The following is a 15,483-nucleotide window of genomic DNA, read 5'->3' on the forward strand; positions in this document are numbered from 1 at the left end:
AAGTAGAAGTACTCAGATATTGTACTGTCCTTCACTGCAAACATCGCTGCTACAACCCGCTGCTGCAGATACACTCTTTACAACATCAGGAGGATACGTCCCCAGCTGACCCAGAAAACAGCGCAGGTTCTGGTCCAGGCTCTCGTCATCTCACGCCTAGACTACTGCAACTCCCTCCTGGCTGGTCTACCTGCATGTGCCATCCGAACTCTGCAGCTCATCCAGAATGCAGCGGCTCGTCTGGTCTTCAACCTTCCAACATTTTCCCACACCACTCCGCTCCTCCGCTCACTTCACTGGCTTCCAGTAATTGCTAGAATCCACTTCAAAACAATGGTACTTGCATACCATGCTGCGAATGGATCTGGCCCTTCCTACATCCAGGACATGGTTAAACCATACACCCAGTGGTTAATTTGAGCCGGATCCTGCCGGAACAGGATCCGGCACCTCTTCATTTTGGCCACCCTGTGTTCCGGCACCTATTTGGGCAGATCCGGTACCTCTCACAAAAAATAAAAATAAAAAATGGTTAAAATGAAATAAAATATGCAGATATTAATTTACAGAAAAAATCCCAAGAATTGCATGTCGTTTATTAAGATTAAGATTTGAAAGAGTCGGAGATCTGTGTTGACGCACTGAAAAGCTGGACCAACGGACAAACGTCTTTCACTTTTGAAATTCGCCACATGAGGAGCACGTCGCAGAGAGGAAGAAACGGTGATTCAATGCAAGCATGTCAAAAAGACAGTTAAATTTACTGTCTTTCTTCAAAAAGAAGTTAAAGGTAATAGACACTTCAAAACGATTCAGAAAAGCCTCCACAAGCAGCGACGAGGGCAGCTGCAGCGGTCATGTTGATGGTCAAAACCAGGAGGAGGTTAGCGCCGCAACAGCTAGCCAGCTAGCTAACCGACAGCTAGCCAAGCCCGGGCAGCGGGTCAGGTTCACCGCCAGCCTGAACAGGAGCCAGCTACCGTCAGCCAGGTGGACCACCAACAGCAAAGGGTAGGTACCCTGGCATCAACTAGCCCGGTACAACAGCCGGAGCAAGAGGCGAGCGGAACCGCGACATCAGCTGGCTTACAGCAGGAAGATTCAGTAGGAGAGGAGAGCGCATTGAGCGTAGAAGAGTGTGGGACGTCCAGCGACAGGTCAGTTTTTTCTAACTGTGGCCAAGAACTTGGAGGACCATATGTTATCTCAAGGAGGCCGGATGTCAGATAAAACTGGATATAACAAGTTCATTGAGGAGTTGAAGGTGCTTTACGCACAATACTGGCCCGAGGACGTAGGTGCGCTGTATGGAGAGACTGAGGTCGAGTCACTGTGTCAGCGCTTCAACATTGCCAACCCGCGCGCAGTCATACGGGCCTACAGAACGTACAGAGACTCAGATGGTAAAGACACCCCCGATGAGCTGATGGAGTTACTTGTTGCTGTCAACAGCATTCCCATTGCGAGTGCTGAATGTGAGCGCGGATTTTCTCAAATGAACTTGATTTGCACTCCCAACCGTAGCTCTTTGCTCACATCTACCATGTCATCTTTACTCTTCCTAAATCTTGTTGGACCCCCCCTGGCTAAATTCAATCCAGTCCCGTACGTGAGGTCCTGGGTGGCCAAAGGACACAGAACTGCCACAGACACACGCAGTAAAAGCAGAAAAAAAGAGATAGAGGACAATCCGGACATGCTCGTGATGTGGGGTGTTTTAAACAACAAAATATGGTGAGCAAACATACTGTCTATTAATAGGCCGCAGTGCCAATCTTTGAATAGGCCTAATAAATATTTTTTTTACACGTTAAACCTGTTGAGAAATTAATTGCTGGCTGTATACTGAAGTCCCACCTGTGGTGATGTGGGCATTTTCCTATGTTGTGCGTACTAGCCTAAACAATTATAAATTATCGTCATAACATTTATACCATGGATACTGAAGAGTTTATCGCCGGCCACTAGAGGGCAGTGTCACTGCTGTCGCTGCCCGGTTATGCCGTGCTCTGACCCGGAAGTGCCGAGCGGCCATTTTAGTTCAAACATTGTTCATGCACTCCGCCTCGAGTTGAGACGTTCGTCCACTCATTCATGTAAGACTGTTTCCACTATTATATTATACCATATATTATACTATATATATATTATACTATTATACTACTATACTCTGTTTCGTGGTATATATTTGTGTTGATTGAATTGCATGGATGTAATACTTTGTCAGCTTATCTTGCTGCATTATTCTGTTTTAGGGTGTCGTCATCCTTGTCAATAAATCACCGAAACTGACATTGAGGAGTGTGTTTCTTCATGACGACACCATGGTCGTTGTTGGATGCCCTGTCCCCGGCTGCGAGTTCAAATCCGATGACTTGTCTGAAGCACTCGTCATTGCTATATTGACGATTCATGGATGTAGCCACCAGCACGCAGCGCCTGTCATGGCCGCGCCAGCCCAGGCCCCAGCCCCTCACGGCCCGAGACTCGATCGGCCCAAAGTTGATGTGGGCGTGTCAATAGAGGAATGGAACGTGTTCATCCGCCGTTGGAATGTATTCCGCGCCGGCTCAGGCATAGGGGACGCACAGGCCCCCTTCCAGCTGTTTCAGTGCGCTGGGCCTGTACTTCGAGACAGCCTGTTGAAAGCCGTCCCCGACGCCGCTTCCGGACCCTTGCCAGACCTGATCACCGTCATGCGTTCCCTAGCTGTCATCCCAGTTGCTACATGCGTCCTGCGCACCGAACTACTTCAGTTACGCCAGGAACGCGACGAGACATTCCGCGCATTCGCTGCCAGAGTGCGGGGTAAAGCAGAGACATGCGCATATAATGCGGTATGCGAGTGTGGTAAGGACGTGGACTATACCGACCACATTATCCGCGATGTGCTGCTCAATGGCATCTATGACTCGGACATACGCCGCGAGACGCTAGGGACAACTGACGTCCTGGTCAAGCCAGTTAATGACGTGATTGCACTCGTCGAGAACAAAGAGATGGCCCGTAACGCTCTCCCGTCGTCCTCCCTATCAGCCATGTCGTCATTCCGGCGCTTGAAGACGACTCCACAGGCGAGCCCCGCCCCGAGCCCCGCGGACGGGGCTAAACGTGCCTCGTGTCCGGAATGTAAGAACGTCTTTAACGTCTTCACGGAGGGGCCTCGCGGGTGGAATCCTAAGCCTCACCAGGTGTGCATCGGCTGCTACAGGGCCCGCCGACAACAGAGGCGTCAACAGCCGTCATCCGACAGTCAACAGGCCGCCATGGGGTCGGAGCTGGTATCCCAGGTCTCGTCGGTGCAAGCTGGAGCCCGCCCTGGCCGACGTCGCGGGAGCCTTCGCCGACGCCGCGCCCCTACGTCGCACGGCTGTGTCGACAGGCCTTCACCTATCATACTCGAGCACCACATCTTCTCCAAGGGCGAATGGAGGCGAGCCAGGCTGAGAGACCACCCCCGGGCGTTAATCACCATCTCGATGGACATGCCAGTCGGGCCGAGGGATGGCACCAGCAACCGGGGCTCGGCCGACGGAGCTCGAATATCCGCCGTCGCAGACACTGGCGCGCAGTCGGACCTTTGGTCTCTGGAGGAGTTCCTGGCCTGCGGTTTCGCGCGGGACGACCTGCGACCCGTCAGCCTCAGCCTGTTGGCCGCCAACCGCTCCCCTATAGCCATCGAGGGAGCGTTCTTCGCTAGGCTCTCGACGACCTGCAGCGGGGGCCGTACTACATCCTGCCGTTCCATGGTATATGTGAGCAGCTCAGTCCGGGCCATGTACCTCTCCTACGAGTCGTTGCTCAACCTCGGCCTCTTGCCCATTAACTTCCCGTCGGACGACGTTGCAAGGGGGCCCAAGGACAGGCGTAGCCCTGACACGGCTGACACGCCAGTCCAGCCCCTGTCCATCAATGCGACGAGGTCAACCAACGGCGGCTGCGTGGGGCCAAGTGACCCCGGGGACGCCCAATGCTCATGTCCTCAGCGCACGGTCCCCCCGGCGCGCCCCGCAGCACTGCCGTTCCCTTGTACGCCAGAGAACAATAACCGGATGAAAGGTTGGCTACTCGGGAGATATGCCTCGTCGACATTCAATACTTGCCCCCATCGGGCACTACCATGCATGGAGGGGCCGCCTATCGAGATGCACGTGGACCCCGCAGCTACGCCTAAGGCATGCCACACCGCGGCTACGGTGCCTCTACACTGGCAGCGGAGGGTTCACGATGACCTCCTGCGGGACGAAGCCCTTGGAGTCATTGAACGCGTGCCGTAAGGCGAGCCGGTGACGTGGTGCCATCGTATGGTAGTCACTCGGAAGCACGACGGTTCCCCCCGCAGGACCGTGGACCTCTCCCCCCTCAACAAGTTCTGCCAACGTGAGACCTTCGCCACTGAGTCCCCGTTCCACCTCGCACGCCGCGTCCCGAAGGGCACCTGGAAGACCGTCACGGACGCCTGGAACGGCTACCACAGTGTTCCCCTGCGTGAGTCGGATCGCCACCTCACTACCTTCATCACGCCCTTCGGCCGTTGGCGCTACACCAGGGCACCACAGGGTTTCCTGTCGTCAGGGGATGGCTACAACCGTCGGTTTGACGCCGTCCTCTCGGACTATGAATGCAAGGAACGTTGTGTGGATGACACCATCCACTATGACACCGACCTGGAGCAACACTGGTGGAGGACCATCGACTTCCTGACGCATGTCGGCCGATCGGGGATCGTGCTGAATCCGGACAAGCTTCAGTTCGCGGAGAGGTGCGTCGACTTCGCTGGCTTCAGGGTGTCGGAATCTACCATCGAACCGCTCCCAAAATACTTGGACGCCATCCGGGACTTCCCCACCCCAGGCTCCACGACGGACATCAGGAGTTGGTTCGGCCTTGTCAACCAGGTGGCTAACTACGCCCAGTTGCGTGACACGATGGCTCCATTTAAGCCGTTCCTCAGCCCACGCTGTGCGTTCCTATGGTCCCCCGTTCTGGAGGAGGCCTTCCAGACGTCCAAGCAAGCCATAATGGAGGCCATCCGCGAGGGCGTGGAGATCTACGACATGCAGAAGCGTACCTGCCTCCGCCCTGACTGGTCCATGCGTGGCATTGGCTACTTCCTGCTCCAGCAACATTGTCACTGTGCCTCGGGCATAACGGACTGCTGTCCAGGAGGGTGGAGGGTCACCCTCGCGGGCTCGCGTTTCCTGTCCCCTGCGGAGCAGCGCTATGCAGCCGTCGAGGGAGAGGCCCTAGCTGTGGCATGGGGCCTGGAACAGACGCGGTACTTCACGCAGGGGTCCGACAACCTCGTCGTGGTCACCGACCATAAGCCGTTGGTGAAAATCTTTGGCGACCGTACGCTGGATGAGATCACAAACTCGCGTCTGTTTAGACTGAAGCAGCGCACCCTCCCATGGCGCTTCGACATTGTGCATCTGCCTGGCAAGAGCAACTATGCCGCTGATGCCACGTCGAGGCATCCTTCCCCCTCGGGTTCAGCGAACGGCCTCTCATTGGGGCTGCCGAGCGGGCCTGACGCCATGGAGTCAGCACTCATGGCCTCCATCCGCGACGACGCACGGGAGCTCGGAGCCGTCTCTTGGCCCCTCCTCGCACGGGAAACAGCGGCTGATGGATGCCTCGGCCACCTCCTCCAACTCATCGAGCAAGAGGGTGGGATTGACGTTAACGACCCTGCCCTGGCGAGTCTGTCATCGGTCTGTGAGTCCGTCTACGCCCAGGACGGCGTCCTGCTCTATCGGGACCGCGTCGTGGTTCCCCCATCCCTCCGTGGGAGGGTCCTTCGGCATCTCCATGCCGCTCACCAGGGGACCTCAGCCATGGGGCAGCATGCCCGAGCCATAGTTTACTGGCCCGGGATGTCCGGGGACATTCAGGCCACCAGGGACGGGTGTGCAGACTGCAACCGCAATGCTCCGTCACAGGCGGCTACACCCCCCCGGCCGTCCCCACCCCCGTCCACGCCATTCGAGGCGGTGTTTGCTGACTTCTTCGACTATGGGGGCCGTCACTACCTAGTTGTCGGGGATCGGCTCTCGGGCTGGGTAGAGGTCCTGAGCTCTACGGCGGGTACTGCCCTGGCGGGCTCAGCTGGCCCGGTCCAACACCTCCGGTCGTTCTTCGCCACCTTCGGCGTACCAGAGGAGCTCTCGAGCGACGGTGGTCCGGAATTCAAGGCGAGCCACACCGAGGACTTTCCGTTTATGGCACGTCGAACACCGTGTGTCTTCCGTTAGCTTTCCGCAGTCGAATGGGAGGGCGGAGGTTGCGGTTAAGACTGCTAAGCGCCTCTTGATGTCCAACACCGGCCCGTCGGGCAGCCTTGATCAGGACCGCTTCCTGCGCGCTATGCTGCAGTTGCGTAACACGCCTGACCCCGACTGCGACCTCTCGCCAGCACAGATCATCTTCGGCCGCCCACTTCGTGGCTCGCTCTCCTTCGTGAACCGCCTCGAGAAGTTCTCGAACCCGCATATCCGCCTGCTATGGCGCGAGGCATGGGCGGCGAAGGAGGACGCCCTTCGGACCCGTATGTCCCGTACCACCGAGTCTCTGGGGACTCACTCGAGACCACTCCGCCCATTGGCACTCGGCGAAAGGGTATTCCTCCAGAACCAGCAAGGCCCGAGCCCCCACAAATGGGACAGGTCGGGGATCGTGGTGGAGTCGCCGGGCCACGACCAGTATCGGGTCAGGGTTGACGGTTCGGGACGTCTGACACTGCGCAACCGGCGGTTCCTCCGTGCCTACACGCCGGCCACACCCTGCGCCCGCGAGCAGTCGGCTGCGCCGTCGCCGCCGCCCGCTGCCCTGGGTCATCAGCCCCCACCTATCCACCCGGGCTGGGCGACGCCCCAGGGGATTGCTCAGCGGCCGGCTGTCGGGCCCCGCGACTCGGCTATTAGCGCTTCCCCACCGACGCCTGCTGATGGGGCGTCCTCTGACCTCGCTGTTCCTACGGGTGCCTTCCTGGGTGCACCGCTCCCGGTGCCGCAGTCGCCGCCGACGCTGCCCCAGCCGACTCGGCCGGGCCGCTTGAGGAGGCCGTCTGCACGTTACGAGCCCGAGTCTGGCAGCTGGATACGGGATGTAGACCGTTAACCTATTCCGGCCCATAGCTTTCCGGTCTGGGGGGGATGAAGAGTTTATCGCCGGCCACTAGAGGGCAGTGTCACTGCTGTCGCTGCCCGGTTATGCCGTGCTCTGACCCGGAAGTGCCGAGCGGCCATTTTAGTTCAAACATTGTTCATGCACTCCGCCTCGAGTTGAGACGTTCGTCCACTCATTCATGTAAGACTGTTTCCACTATTATATTATACCATATATTATACTATATATATATTATACTATTATACTACTATACTCTGTTTCGTGGTATATATTTGTGTTGATTGAATTGCATGGATGTAATACTTTGTCAGCTTATCTTGCTGCATTATTCCGTTTTAGGGTGTCGTCATCCTTGTCAATAAATCACCGAAACTGACATTGAGGAGTGTGTTTCTTCAGATACTATTTGAAATTGAGGCTTGTAAGTCCCACAGCGTTGCAAGTGGACATTTTCATGTTGTTTACAGCACCTTTTCTGTATACGTTCCGGGACCTGTACGCGTCTCGTCATCCCTGAGCTGTCATATGTACTTTGCGTTCCGGCACCTTATGATTTACAAATTAAGCACTGCATACACCCTAGCGCGTGCACTTCGCTCTGCATCGGCCAAACAGCTCGCTGTACCCGCACTGCGAGGGGGACCCAAGTTCCCATCAGCAAAAACATGTGGGTTTGCTATCCTGGCTCCAAAATGGTGGAATGAGCTCCCCATTGAAATCAGGACAGCAGAAAGCTTACACATCTTCCGGCGCAGACTGAAAACTCATCTCTTTCGACTCCACTTCGAGCGATAGAATTACTAACAAAGCACTTATATACTAATAAAGGGCTGGCTTATCTATAGCCAGTTGATTAGCACTTGAAATGTTTGCCTCTATAAAACCTGATGTACTTATATGATTCTGTTTTCTTCAATGTTGTATCTTCTTGGTCGAATGTACTTATTGTAAGTCGCTTTGGATAAAAGCGTCAGCTAAATGCAATGTAATGTAATGTAATGTAAAAGTAAAAGTAGGACTACCTGAAAAACGTAATATTCAGAAAAATGTATCATATATTTTTAAATCATAAATCACAATCCATTTATGCTCAAATGTTGCCTCTGATAAATCGGAAGCAATTTTACCTTTGTATACTGCAGGGTAGCTTGTACATTTATCATAGTGGCCAATAATGCTCTATAATTATACATGAACAATTTGATTATAAGTATAAAGTAGCAGGAAAAGTAAATACTCAAGTAAATTACCTCAATATTGTTCAGTAACTGAGTAAATGTACTTAGTTACTATCCACCACCACTGCTTCAGGATATAAACAGCTGTTATGAAATTGTTCAGTAGGTGTCATGTAGGAAGGACAGTAGGAAGTGGACATGATATCTATTTATAAATGGGGAAGAAGACTAAGAGGGAAGAAACCCGTCCCACTCTGTTTTTTTTTTTATACCTTTAATTTTCTTGAAACTAAGGCAAAGTACCTTTCAGCATCAAAGAGTACAAGTTATTTTCTCTAGACACAATGTCAACAAAACCATTGCACAGTTTTAAGAATAATATACTGAAATCAAACAGCTTCTTAAGATAAGCACAAAATAAAATGTCCACAAAGGGAAACAGCATGTGGGACGTTCATTCCTTAAGAAGAGGGCACTGTGTTGATTTTACAATGACATAATGGGTGCCATAAAACAAACAGATCTTTTTTGAATAGTGGCATTAATAATATTTTTGAACTTACTGGAATGTATTCAACAGCAGTAAGAAAGCATCAGTGTTAAATCTCAGGAGCTGCAGCGGTCTCTAGTGGACAGTTGTGACACCAGAGAGAGAAATGGCAGTACAGAGCTGCAGGGAAATTACCTTCAAAATAGAAATAGAACATATCTATAAATGCTGAGACACCAGTCCTAAACATATCATTTCTAGAGACAATGCTTTAATTACAGTTACAGTGGAACAGCCTAGAAAACACTCAACTGCACTGAAGTCACAGCAAGAAAAAAAGACAGAACAATACTTTGCCGATATCTCCATTCTCTCTCCTATATGGCAATCATTTAAATATTCCTCGAACCAAAAATACTGAAGAACACCGTTTCTAAACATCTTCTTAAATGTATAATATAGTCACTTTGAAAAGGTTTTCTCACAGTAAATAAACAAATACTTTAAGAAGTTAAGACATGAAATGACATTAATGAAATGATTGAGTGACAGTGGAAAAGGGGGAAAAGGAAGAGTCTATACATTCATTATTTCTTTTAGAAATTGATTGCCATAATGAAGCAAATGTTGTGTTACAAAAAAGTGAGTAAATTGCTTAAAAATATACAGCTTTTTCTGAGGACAGAACCAAATAAAATGGATATCGAAAATGGCAAATTATTTCCAAAAGGATTACGTGAAGCAGTCTCAGATAATAGCACAAACGTAAGCCGTTTTTTTTTTAAGAATAGCATTTAGATACATAACACATTTCTGCTACACTGACTGCTGTATGATTGTTCATATTGTTGTTTTTGTCCTTTACAAATAAACACAGCATTTCTATAGCAAGGGTTACATTTACACGTAAGGTACTTCATTTTCTTTTCACTAACGAGGATAAATGATATATTTTCTGATTGGATGGAAACGAAAGGATGAACCTGCACAGACATGATGGACAACCTGATGTGATTGGATGATTATGGTGACATATAAGAGCCTTTATCTTTATCCGACCAGAGTTGGACACGTACACTGAATACAGTTGTTTGTTCCCAAAATAACCCAGAAAGATGTGAACATTTGTTGATGAACTTAGCAATATTACTTTGTACCAGTTTTTGGCCTTTTTGGAAGTTTGAAGCACAAGCCAAAACTGCTTTACCTTTCTTTATCAATATCAACAAAAAGTCATACGGACATCATACCCCTTAAGAAAATAAAAATAAATGAACTCAACATTAGAGAATCTTTTATATTTAAACCACCAAATGAAGCGAACATTTGCCACTGGTATAAATATCAAAGGGTCCTTTCTGAAAAACATCTTGAATCGGCAATCAGGTCACATCTGGCACAGCTTTCAGTCACACACACAGGTCCACCAGTGATAAACATATTCTGTATATAATCTGTATTTCTGCCCTGAAGCTGCATTACAACATAAAGAAGAAGATATTGGCAGTGTAGAAATCATTATTGTTTCCACTAATGTAACAAACAGATGCAACAATCCCACCACCTTACAAAACATGTGGTAATTCGTTCTTTGTCAGAGATTAAAACTATGTCACAGAGAATAAGCCAATTAAGCAAAAATCACGATTGTATTCTGAGAGCTTTGCTGCAAATGATTGACCATTATTCTGAGAGGGTGCTGGTGTCAGTCGCACTGGCCTTCAAAATAAAACACTATTCTTGTATGGAGGATTGTATCTGTAACTGATCCTTTCAAACACTTCAGGGTAACTTAGCTATTCTTCTCAGGACATTATTTTGTGTTAATACATGATGACATTATGTCAATGACTCTTTTCTGAAATGATGAATGGCACCCAAAACACAGGAAAAATAGACACAAACTCACATATAAATGCACGTGGTGAATGGCAAAGGTGAATTCAGTCTGAATAAAACACGACATTTAGATAATAGAACAAATATAAAAAACATCTATGTATAAATATAAACAATCACGAAAGAGAAACTTAAAATATGTGGAGGAGGAGGGGGGGTAACAAGGACAGTGAGTGTTGAGAGCAGTGCATTCAAACTGAAAAACACACATTAATAGGTATGTAGAGGATAGGTAGAAATGTCTATCTGACCAACAGTGTTAATAAAAGTCGTCTATAACAGAAATGTGTAACAGTACAGTAACTCACAAACACTGGACTCCCAAACCAAACGTGGAATGAACAAGTATGGAGTTTTTTGTCGTTTTTATTTGTTCTCTGATGTGTTTTTCGCTCACACACAAATCACTGCCCATGTCCCGGGTCAGTAGGGAGTCCTCAGAGGGTGCTGCCCTCCTCTCTCTTCTCCCCCTCAGGGTGAGCCACAGTGGGTGAGGGGGTCTAGGTCATGACATCCTGCAGCGCCGGCAGGGAACCCTTCTCCGTCAGGTGAGCCTTCAGGGAGTTGAAGGTGTGGAGCTGCTGGTCGATGTGGAGCTGCTGGATCACCTTGCTGGGGTTCGGGCCCCTGAGAGGAGAGGGGAGACCATTAGCTAGGGAAATTACTAAGATTATAACCATCAAATCTCACCATCGATCCCAAATAAATTGATGGGCGGTAGAAGAATAAATACGAAAAATATGAACATAACCTTTAAGTTAATTTATTTATTTGTATGATACTATTTTGTATTTTCTATGTGATGACATAGGCCCTAACACACTGTCATATCCTTCTCTATGTGAACATAGAGCTTGGATTATGACCAGAAATCAAAGGATTGATGTGTCTTGAGTTGATCTTATCCTCTTCACAAATGTTGTCTTAGATGATTGCTTTCCTTTTGATTTAACAGGCACTGATTTTTCTGCTTGAATATTTCTAACTTTGAAAGAATTGAGCTGTGTTTATAAGTGTTTAAATCTGCAGTGTAACTTCCAGTCTTCTGATTAAAACTAAAAAGAAGAAATCCTTTTATTTTGACGTCCTCAAACCGCACCAGAAGTGAAGTTCCCAGCTCTTTCTAACCTGGATCGAGGTGGCTACTCCTTGCTACGGTTATCTCTCTCTGTGTTCCTGAGAAAGTGTGTGTGAGCTCCAGCACTGCTGATCCATCATCTGTGTGTTTGGATAAACCTCTGAATGGACTGTGTGCTCTTTTTTCTGGAGCGTTTACCTCGGACTATAGGAGCTAGCTTAGCATGCTAGCTCGAAAAACGTTAGCAACACTAGTCAGATTGAGAGTTTGATGGAGAGAGAAACGGTATGTTTAACGCAGTTTGCAGGAAAAGGTGATCTAGTAAACATGAGTAAAGTCCAAATGCTGCTGTCGTTGAAGAAGCAGCGACTCACTGCTGCTGTTGAAGATATATTTGCTCTGTTTGAAAAAACGATAGCAGAGTACGAGGAGGAGCGGTCTCTTTCCAAAGAGGAGATCAAGAGACTCCAGAAACTACTGGACTCTGTTTTACAGCCTCAGCTTCGGATACACAGAGCAGGTCTGTTCCCTTTACCCTTAATTAACACTTCAGTAGCACTTTATTGTCACATTAATAACACTTTAGACCCTTTATCAGCACTTGCTGCAGGTAGTAGATCCTGAAGTAAAAGTACAAACACCACACTGTGAAAATACTCCATCACAAGTTAAAGTACTGCATTCATATCTTATTTAAGTAAAAATATGTAAGTATTATTAGACACATGTCCTTTATTATAATAATTAAAATGTATTAGGGAAGAGCAAACCTACCAAAATAAATATATTAATAAAAATACATACATTGAATAATATGCCATTTAATTTACTGATTTAAATATTACCCATACATGTAGGCACTAGTTGGTTAAATGTGACATACATTGATACTTTAGTTTGAATGTGCTTCTTTATTCACCTTTTCTTTTTAAATGTGAAAAAGCAAATAAAAACAAATACTTTGGATTAATTCAAATTGCGCGAGAATAATTCATGAAGAAATCAATGAATAAATATGTTCAATAATAAATTAAACACATCTACAATGTTACTTGATAAAGAATAGGGGCACTAGTACAAAGGTCGTTAAGTAATTAAAACATTAATATAAATGCATGAACAATCTCATCAATCAATTATTGCCAACATGTATGTATGTATATATATATATATATATATAAATATATATATATATATATATATATATATAAATATATATATATATATATATATATATATATATATATAAATATATATATATAAATATATATATATATATACATATATATACATACATACACAGAATATATATTTTGAGAGAGATATACACAAGTATTAGACGCATCTTTGCAGCAATTGGACCATGAAGGCCTAATTCATGCTGTGTCCTCTGAACAGTGCATGTTAAAGGTCCCATGTTATGCTTTCCCCCTTGTGTGTTATGTAGCTTTTTCTGCAAACGGTCTGCAAAGTCACAAACCCTCAAAGTACACCCTGTAGTGAGTAAAACTCTAACAAAGAAAATACGTGTCTATTGTTAAGACCCGCCTTCTACTCCGTGGTAGTGGCTCGTGGGGAGACCCGCAACATGAAATAATACACTTAAAAACCAGTATTTGATAACGATCATTTATTGAAGTACAGCCGTTTACTCACACAAGCAATCCGGCAAACGAAAAGAGGTCTGGAGGACTGGCCAAAAGAAACAAACAGAAGGGGGGAACCCGAGCCAGTCACACCACGGGCCGTAGGACCCAGAGTTTCCCTCCCCTAACCAGAAATCAAATAAATACCCTATGGGAAACTAAATAAAGCCGCAGAAACTGGACTACCAGGTCCTCCAGGCTAAACATAAAAACATCAGCAGATAAATGGTTTACAGCTCAAAACTAGAAGAGAGATAATTAAAGGCGAAAGTCTCCCGGCATTAAGATAGGCGAGACCTCCTTCTCCTCCAGTTTCTCCTTATAATACGGCTGAGTGGAATTAGTTACACCTGGGCAGAGGCGGAGCCAGGGGCAGACCAGGTGCACCTGAGACAGAAAAGACAACAGGGGAGCACGTAGTAGGCTTGTTTGAGACGCGTTGCGGCTCGCCTCGAAAGTAGACGAGAATAGCCGATCGCAGCCGGGGGAGGTCTCAAAAAGCTCGCCTGAAGTCGGACAGCTCCGAGTCGGCTTCTTCTTCTTCTTCTTCTTCTTCTTCTTCTTCTTCTTCTTCTTCTTCTTCTTCTTCTTCTCTCGGTTTTTTGGCATATTGCAAACAACTTTAAGGTGCATACCGCCACCTCCGGAGTCGGCTTGACTCGGTTTGCATTTATAAAGAATGCACACATGTGTTTAATTGTTAATGTCAGATATACTAAGTAAATACATTTGTTCCTGCTCAAGATTAGATTCAACTCTATTGTTATTGCACAGATTACAGGTACTGAGACAACGAAATGCAGTTTAGCTTCTAACCAGGAGTGCAACAAGCAGTAAAGTGAAAAGTAATGTACACAATCTAAAGAATAAAAGATAGAATGAATTGAATGATGAATAAAGAGTGAGGGGTATGAATACACTAGATATACACAGCAGCCTGTGAGCAGTATGAACAGTGTGTATGAATATGCTAAGATATATAAAGTATAAAAACAGTAAGCAGTGCAAGTATAGTATAACCTATATAGATATTAATTTCATGATGATAAACATTGTGGAACAATGATGAAAAATGTGAATGGAAGTGGCGACGTAAAACTGACACCAAACAACAACTTTTGCCGAGCCAATTGGAGAGTTTCATCAGCAGCACGGGGTAAAAACCACCAATGAGCGCTCAGCTCGAGATACCAGCGAGTCGTTTCCCATCAAGCATTTCGCCTCCGCAGCCCGTGGAGAGGCGCTCTCAATGCTGCGGGCGTCTTTGTCCCGCGAGATTTCAACGTCTCATGTGAGCGAGCCTCCAGAGCAAGTCGGACAAAATTACTAACCATCATGCAACGCACGAGCAAGACGCTGATCGAAATTGCGCAGGTCTGCGCAGGTCTCGCTTGTCTCAAACAAGCCGAACGTCTATGCTGCCCCAGAACGCCTCGTTGGAGATTTTTCCATTTTTTCCCTCCGGGGCATACTGTCATAACAAAGTCCAAATGGACCAATCCGCGGAGCTCCGCACACACACACACTCAATCTTATATTTTCTCCGTCGCTGTGCTGCGCGGAGCTCCGTACACCAACACATTCAAAGCTCAGGCTGAGCTCCGCGGTGTCTCGCTGTCTCGCAGACCCCACGCAGCGACCAGGAAACGATACCAGTAGTCCAGCTCACACTAGGCTTGTTTGAGACGCGTTGCGGCTCGCCTCGAAAGTAGACGAGAATAGCCGATCGCAGCCGGGGGAGGTCTCAAAAAGCTCGCCTGAAGTCGGACAGCTCCGAGTCGGATTCTTCTTCTTCTTCTTCTTCTTCTTCTTCTTCTTCTTCTTCTTCTTCTTCGCCTTCTTCTTCTTCTCTCGGTTTTTTGGCGGATTGCAGACAACTTTAAGGTGCATACCGCCACCTCCGGAGTCGGCTTGACTCGGTTTGCATTCATAAAGAATGCACAAATGTGTTTAATCGTTCATGTCAGATATGTACTAAATAAATACATTTGTTCCTGCTCAAGATTAGATTCAACTTTATTGTTATTGCACAGATTACAGGTACTGAGACAACGAAATACAGTT

The sequence above is a fragment of the Notothenia rossii genome (genome assembly GCF_949606895.1).
Source record: "Notothenia rossii genome assembly, chromosome: 9".
In the NCBI taxonomy this organism is placed as follows: Eukaryota; Metazoa; Chordata; class Actinopteri; order Perciformes; family Nototheniidae; genus Notothenia; species Notothenia rossii.